The sequence below is a fragment of the Palaemon carinicauda genome, chromosome 22, assembly GCF_036898095.1.
Source record: "Palaemon carinicauda isolate YSFRI2023 chromosome 22, ASM3689809v2, whole genome shotgun sequence".
NCBI classification, from domain to species: Eukaryota; Metazoa; Arthropoda; class Malacostraca; order Decapoda; family Palaemonidae; genus Palaemon; species Palaemon carinicauda.
Genome location: NC_090746.1, coordinates 104,878,904 through 104,887,890, shown reverse-complemented (window position 1 = coordinate 104,887,890; position 8,987 = coordinate 104,878,904).

Below are 8,987 nucleotides of genomic sequence, written 5' to 3'. Positions count from 1 at the left end.
AGGTGTCTGTAGTAATGGATCGTTCTGAAATTGCACAAAGACCTTAAAATGACTCTTTTGCTTCTTTTAGATTTTTATTTGCTTTCCATTCTAGAATTATCCTTATTTTTTCATGTCCAAGTGTATAATTTCATGTTATTATAGAATTAATGTAGCTGTAATCGCTGGAATCTGCTTTATAGAGAAGTGAATTGTGACATAAATGTTTTACCATTAACTTCAGGAGAGCTCTAAACTATTCCTGAAGTCATTAAATTACAATCCTGATATCGTTGTTATAAAATTATCAATAAAACAAGAAAAAAAAGAAGGAAAAGGAAAGCATTCAAGGGCCTAGTAACATTGCTTCCTGAAAAAGATAACTGCATCAAGTTTCTGGTTACTAGGTGGGACAGGGGATGGCCTTGGTGGGCTTTCCTTTTCCTTCTTTTTTTTTATTAATAATTTTATCTTTCTATTAGAGAAAGCACTACTTACTTACACAATCATAAAATATTTACACCCAAATGCTGAGCTTCAAATGCACCAAACAGTTGTTCATAAAAAGAAAACGGACACTGACCAGAAAACAAAGAAAACCGGACGTTTTGTCAGTCACAGAGCAATATTGGTTCAAGGGTGACTCTTCTAAGTCTTTCTTGGTCGGATTGTGAGCTTTGTTTATGACAAACGTTAAATTTTCTTTGAATCTAGGTAATTTAAAGCTTTCAGAAAATGGGGTCTCATGAATCTGATGCATATATGTCATTGACTTCATAGTGTTTGTATTTCAAATGTAAAAAAAAAAAAAAAAAAAAAAAAAAAAAACACCTGATTACACTGAAACCTGTCTCATGTTTGGCATTTGATCTTCTACAATAAAAGTCTTAAACAAATTTCTAAGTTTTTCTTCATACAGTGTTATTGGAAGCTTTAGTTACATATCTAGGTATACTTTTCTACCTACAATTTATATCACATAGCTTCAAGATTGAATGAAATTCAGAGGCTTTTGAGGAATATCAACTAATGCAAGTAAGGCCATTACTATCATGACTTTATTCAAGATGAAACCTACTTGACAGTCAGCTGGATCAAGAAGTGGACTTTAGTCCAAGAGGAAATAAGAGGCAGTTCGGCCATCTTGACTATGTACTTTATATTCATGAAACACTGGTACTGCTGCTCTCACCCCACCAGTGGGGGAGTGAATAAACTGTATATGGGGGATCAACAACAGTCCAGAAGGACAAGTGACTAGTTGAGAGAGAGGACTATTTCATGAACCTTTTAGCCCTTTTTCGGGGGGAATAAGGCATTTACTGGTGCTTGAAGGGTAGGGGGCCGCTTAGGGAGAATACTCGGTCATATGAGGTTTAATATAGGGAGAATACTCCTTGGTCATTGGATTTTCGTTTTTTTTTTTTTTTTTTTTTATTATTTTCGTTTTCTTTGTGTTGCCAGGGGGAACTAAATTAAAGAATGAGAATACTTTATGTGCATTTTATTTTAGAATTCATCAGATGTTATAAAGTTATTGTAAAATTATCTTTACAAGGTATACTAAAAAACATCATGATCAATTAGGAGGTATGTTACATATAGCAAATTAATTTGTAAATAATAAGAGCTACTTTATAAGTTCTGTTTCATAAAAAATAATTGGTATACACGAAAATGTTTAAAATATAAGAGGTAAGAGTTTTTAATGATAATTTATGACAAAAAGTGGCATACCTCTGCTAATAGTAAAACTACATACATAGAATAAGTAAAAGTAGGTGGCCCAACATTTTGACGGAAGTAATATGTGTATTACTGACTACTTTATTCATGTCCTAGGTTCATTTGGTCAGAAAGCAGGAAGAAGTTTATTAAAGATGTGAAACGGGCAGTTGGATGACTAATTAGAATTAACTTCATTCATAACAGAAATAAGACATCTTAAGCTGAGTAATTGTTTAATTCAGCAATGTGGTGTGGGCGTCAATTTATTCTTAATATCCCCTTTCATTAATGGTAAAGCCTAATATTTTCTCATTTTCAAAATTGAAATTGATAGGTAAGACCAGTCTTGTAGGATAGTGCTCGACTCTGGAAAATTTCTGCTGAGCAACCTCTTCTATTTGCCCTATAGAGGCAAGCTAAAGTCTGACAGACAGTGTCTTTAGTATTGATATTACTAACAAGGTGAGCCTATTCATATCAAATTAGGCTTTTTTTGGAAATAGTCTACTGAACAAAGGTTGATCAGAGAATCATAAGACTATTTTTATATTTTTATCTCAGTTTTGAGAAATGAACAAAACTTTAGGCTTCAACACTTCTTATGAGTGAAGCAGATTTTGTGAGTTTCTCAAAACTAAGATAGCAATTTAAGTCATGAGTCTCTGAACCTTTGTTCAGTAGACTATTTCCAAATAAACCTAGTTCTATTTGTACAAGTTCACATTCATAGTAATATTGATACCAAAGGCAACGACAGACACTTTGCTTGCCTCTTACTATAGGTCAAATGAGGTATTTCTTGGATTAGTTTACTCAGTAAACGTTTTAGAGTCAAGCTCTATTGTATATGACTGGTCTTGCCTATCATTTTTACTTTTGAAAATAAGCAAAATCTTATGCTTTACCATTAATGATGGGGGATATTGAGAATTAACAAAGCACACACCACCTTGCTAAACTCCATAATTGCTCAACTTACGATGTCTCATTTCTGTTATGAACGAGGAAGTTTATTCTAATTAGATATCCAAATATCTTTTACACAACATCATGAATAACCCTTTCCAGTTTCCTGACTATAATGATCCTAGAATAGGCATAAAGCATTCAGTAATACCCATATTACTGACGTCAAAATGCTGGGCTATCTACCTTTACTCATCCAATATACGCAGTTATACTAATGGCAGAGGGATGTAATTTTTTGGCCATAAATTATCATCAAGAACTCTGCCTCCAGTACTTTAAATATTTTCGAGTATACCAATTATTCTTAAGCAATAGAACTTAACAAGTAGATCCTATTATTTACAACAAAATATTTGAAATAATCATTCTAACAATGTACAGTTATGAGTTATAAACATCTCAGTTAAGTTTTAATGATTAATATTTGTATCTAATAAAATAGTAAATAACAAAACATAGTACTTTGTTGTACAAAGAAAGAAACTGGTTTCAAGCACTTGACATCAGCTTAATTGCCATTTTCTATTTGCATCCTATTTATAAGAAGTTATTTTCTGACTTGCAAAGCACTTTTACCTATAAAACCCCTTTGGATAAGGTTTAAATGATATAATCTACATATATATTCCATTATAAAATTTCAACCACAACATTACTCCCTAAATCTGTAAATGTTATTTTAAAAGTAATAACCTTTAAAATGCTCCTTAAAAATGCAATGACTAAAAGAATCGCGCAATCATTCATTAAATTGTTTTAAACCCATTGATTTTTTTTTTATCTTCCCTAAAGGTAATTATTCCTCTCATATTCCTAAGTAATTGATCATGTCCTAATTATTTCTGTTCCTACAAAACAGTGGCTTGGCTGCAATTCCTAGACCCCTTTAAGTTTAGCTTAAGTATCAAGAGCCAGATATGTTGGAACTTTCTCTCTACAAAATATCAATCTTAACCCTTTCATCAAGTACAACTAAATCTTTAAGCATTTCATGAATAATCTTGAAGTTTCACATTAAAGCCACTTTTAGGACATCTATTTTAAGAAATATTCCTTGAATGTTGATTTAATATAAATTGAATTCGAAAATCTAACAAACTACAACTTATTCGCTATATAGGCTATTCCTAGACTAGAGTACGAGGCAATTAATAACATCTTTTGTATAAAGAATATGCAAAAGCTTAAAACCAGTAGACGAGCTTTTATCCCTTGAATATCAATTTTGTCACTAATATTTTGAAACAAATTCCAGTTCACTACATGGACTAAAAAAATACAATCATCTGCTGCAAGCAAGAAAATAAAAACATTTTGGGAAAATTATTAATTAAGCAAATATTACTCAAAAATTGATATAAAGTTTTGAGATTAAGCTTACAAACACCTTAGGGAAAATAGTTTCAAAACATTCTAAAGTTATTTTGAAACGCGTCTATTCTTTCTATTGTGGATATAACCTTAATACAAACGAGAGAGAGAGAGAGAGAAAGAGAGAGAGAGAGAGAAAGAGAGAGAGAGAGAAAGAGAGAGAGAGAGAGAGAGAGAGAGAGAGAGAGAGAGAGAGAGAGAGAGAGAGAGAGAGAGAATTTTTCATCATTAGCTAAGCTATAACCTTAGTTGGAAAACCAGGATGGTATAGGGCCAATGGTGCCATCAGGGAATATAGCAAAGTGAGGAAATGAAGTAAGAAAACAATACTGTAGTGTGCCTGAATGTACCCTTAAGCAAGAGAACACTAACCCAAGACAGTGGAAGACCATGTTACAGAGGCTAATGTTGTTCTCCACGAAGAGCAGTGTACCATAGCTAAAGTCTCTTCTACCCTTACCAAGTGGAAAGTAACATCTGAGCAATAATGCAGTAGTTAACCCCTTCTAATGCTGAGCAATAATGCAGTAGTTAACCCCTTCTAATGCTTAGCAACACTATTTAAGGCCTTAAATACATTGATGCATTTCAGAAACATTCAAACTACTATTCATGACTTCCGTAGAGAGAAGCTAGAAACTCCTAAGCACTTTTGTAGATTAAGAGAAAGCTTATGGTTGAACACCAAGAGAAGTGTTGTTTTGGTGCTTGAGGAAGAGGGAAGTCCCAAAGCTGGTTAGAATGGTCGAGATGTACATAAGAACAAGCACAAGTAATAACAGCTGTTGGGGAAACAGAAACCTTCAAAGTTAGTGTTTCACTACACCACGGGTCAGCATTAAGCCAATGGATGGGTTAAATGAAGAGATCAGAAACGAAGAGTTGTGGAAGTTATTATATACAGACGATTTGGTGATTACTGCTGAAAATTAGGAAGATTTACAGAGAAGGGTTGTAGAGTGGCAAGAGAATTTGGAAAGGGGTAGCTTGAGAGTATTATGAGGATAAGACTGAAGCTATGGTGAGCAGTAAGGAAGGTAGGGATAGGATAGCGATACATGAAAGTAGAAGCTGGGCTATAAAACAGGTGGAACAATTTGGATATTTGGGATCCACTATAAGTCAGGAAGGATGTGACGAAGTAGAGAATAGGATGAGAGAAACTTGGGAGAAGTGAAGGGAGGTAGCAGGAGTGTTATGTGACAAGATAATGCCTATCGAGCTAGAAGACAAGATCTATAGCATAGTAATAAAACCAGTGTTGATGTATGGATTGGAAACGTGGGGTCTATGACAAAAAGAGGAAGCAAACCTTAAGAGAACAGAGATGAAAATGCTGAGATAGATAATGGAAATATCATCACTTGAAATATTGGAAAAATGTTATTTTTATAATAAAATAAATTTTTTAATATACTTACCCGGTGATTATATAAGCTGCAACTCTGTTGCTCGACAGAAAACTCTACGTTAAAAATCCGCCAGCGATCGCTATGCAGGTAGGGGGTGTACTTCAACAGCGCCATCTGTCGTGCAGGTACTCAGTACTCAATGTAAACAAAGAACTCAATTTTCTCCTCGGTCCACTGCGTCTCTATTGGGGAGGAAGGGAGGGTCCTTTAATATATAATCACCGGGTAAGTATATTCAAAAATTTATTTTATTATAAAAATAACATTTTTCAATATTTAACTTAGCCGGTGATTATATAAGCTGATTCACACCCAGGGGGGTGGGTAGAGACCAGCAATAAATGTTTACATTATTATGAGCTAAGGATTTTTTATTTCATTTTAGCAGTTATCAAAATAACAAACTTAAAATAAATAAGTACCTGGTAAGGAAGTCGACTTGAACAATTACTCTGCCTTTTTAAGTACGTCTTCCTTACGGAGCCTCGCGATCCTCTTAGGATGCTGAGCGACCCCTAGGAGCTGAAGTATCAAGGGTTGCAACCCATACAACAGGACCTCATCAAAACCTCTAATCTAGGCGCTTCTCAAGAAATGACTTTGACCACCCGCCAAATCAAGTAGGATGCGAAAGGCTTCTTAGCCTTCCGGACAACCCAAAAACAATAATAAAACATTTCAAGAGAAAGATTAAAAAGGTTATGGAATTAGGGAATTGTAGTGGTTGAGCCCTCACCCACTACTGCACTCGTTGCTACGAATGGTCCCAGTGTAGCAGTTCTCGTAAAGAGACTGGACATTCTTAAGATAAAAAGACGCGAACACTGACTTGCTTTTCCAATAGGTTGCGTCGATTATACTATGGAGAGATCTATTTTGTTTAAAGGCCACGGAAGTTGCGACAGCTCTAACTTCGTGTGTCCTTACCTTCAGCAAAGCTTGGTCTTCCTCATTCAGATGGGAATGAGCTTCTCATGTTAACAGTCTGATAAAATAGGATAAAGCATTCTTTGACATAGGCAAAGATGGTTTCTTAACTGAACACCATAAAGCTTCAGACGGGCCTCGTAAAGGTTTAGTTCGTTTTAAATAGAACTTAAGAGCTCTTACAGGGCATAAGACTCTTTCTAGTTCATTTCCAACCATACGATAAGTTTGGAATATCGAACGATATTGGCCAAGGCCGAGAAGGCAGCTCGTTTTTGGCTAGAAAACCAAGTTGTAGAACATGTAGCCGTTTCGGATGAGAATCCGATGTTCTTGCTGAAGGCATGAATCTCACTGACTCTTTTAGCTGTGGCTAAGCATACCAGGAAAAGAATCTTTAAGGTGAGATCTTTCAGGGAGGCTGATTGTAGCGGTTCGAACCTGTCTGACATAAGGAATCTTAGTACCACGTCTAAATTCCAACCAGGTGTAACCAAACGACGCTCCTTCGTGGTCTCAAAAGACTTAAGGAGGTCCTGTAGATCTTTATTGTTGGAAAGATCTAAGCCTCTGTGACGGAAGACTGATGCCAACATGCTTCTGTAACCCTTGATAGTGGGAGCTGAAAGAGATCGTTCTTTCCTCAGATATAAGAGGAAGTCAGCTATTTGAGTTACAGAGGTACTGGTCGAGGATACGGATACTGACTTGCACCAGTTTCGGAAGATTTCCCACTTCGATTGGTAGACTCTAAGGGTGGATGTTCTCCTTGCTCTAGCAATCGCTCTGGCTGCCTCCTTCGAAAAGCCTCTAGCTCTCGAGAGTCTTTCGATAGTCTGAAGGCAGTCAGACGAAGAGCGTGGAGGCCTTGGTGTACCTTCTTTACGTGTGGCTGACGTAGAAGGTCCACCCTTAGGGGAAGTGTTCTGGGAACGTCTACTAGCCATCGAAGTACCTCGGTGAACCATTCTCTCGCGGGCCAGAGGGAAGCAACTAGCGTCAACCTTGTCCCTTCGTGAGAGGCGAACTTCTGCAGTACCTTGTTGACAATCTTGAACGGAAGGAATGCATATAGATCTAGATGTGACCAATCTAGGAGAAAGGCATCTATATGAACTGCTGCTGGGTCCGGGATTGGTGAGCAAAATATTGGGAGCCTCTTGGTCATCGAGGTTGCGAAGAGATCTATGGTTGGCTGGCCCCAGGTGGCCCAAAGTCTCTTGCATACATCCTTGTGGAGGGTCCATTATGTTGGAATTATTTGTCCCTTCCGACTGAGACAATCTGCCATGACATTCAAGTTGCCTTGGATGAACCTCGTTACTAGTGATATGTCTAGACCTTTTGACCAGGTGAGGAGGTCCCTTGCGATCTCGTACAACGTCAGAGAGTAGGTCCCTCCTTGCTTGGAGATGTACGCCAAAGCAGTGGTGTTGTCCGAGTTCACCTCCACCACTTTGCCTTGAAGGAGAGACCTGAAGCTTTTCCAGGCCAGACGTACTGCCAGTAGCTCCTTGCAGTTGAAATGCATTGTCCTTTGACTCGAGTTCCATATTCCCGAGCATTCCCGACCGTCTAATGTCGCACCCCAGCCTACGTCCGATGCGTCCGAGAAGAGAACGTTGTTGGGAATCTGAACAGTCAGGGGAAGACCCTCTCTTAGGTTGATATAGTCCTTTCACCAAGTCAGACAAGACTTTATCTTTTCGGAAACCGGGATCGAGACCGCTTCTAGCGTCGTCCTTTTTCCAGTGAAAAGCTAGATGGTATAGAAGAGGACGGAGGTGTAGTCTTCCTAGTGACACAAATTGATCCACGGATGACAGCGTCCCTACCAGACTCATCCACAGCCTGACTGAGCAGCGTTCCTTCTTCAGCATCTTCTGGATGGATAGCAGGGCTGGGGGCTGATCGTCTTGTTCAGCAACGTCCTCATCAGAGGGTTCCTCATCCGAAACTGATGAGGAAACGGCAACGGAGTGGGCAACGTCTGACTCGCTGAATCCGGTCGCACTGGTGGATGCGTGACAGAGCCGGACGCAATATCATGGAACTGCTGCACAGTCTGTGAACTGTCAACAACCATGGGTGCGCGAGGAAGCACAGCGTCAACCCGAAACTGTCTAGACCGTCTGGGTTGTGCAGTCAACACCCTACCGGGTTGCTGAGGTTGACGCACTGCGTCACAACAAGTCACCTCTGCTGGTTGTTGAACGTCCTGAACGTCAACAACCACCTCCGAGCGTCGCTTAACGTCAACGTGCGGCTGGCAACCCACACTGGGTCGCATCGGTGGAGGAACCACCTCAACTGGCAGACGCGAGTAGGTTACCTCAGCGTCAACAGGGCGCACAACCGACCGGTTGGAAGGTTGTTGGCCAGAAGGTTCTTCTCCGCATTTAAGTCCTCTATCAAGGACGCAAGCTTGGACTGCATGTCTTGCAGCAAAGCCCATTTAGGGTCTACGGGAGCAGGTGTGGCAACAGACGGGGTTAGCGACTGAGGCGGAACCGTTTACCATCCCTGAAAGCCTTGTTATGCGTGACATAATAGTACAGCAAAACTTCAAAGGCTCGACAACAGCTGAGAAGTTGACCTGTA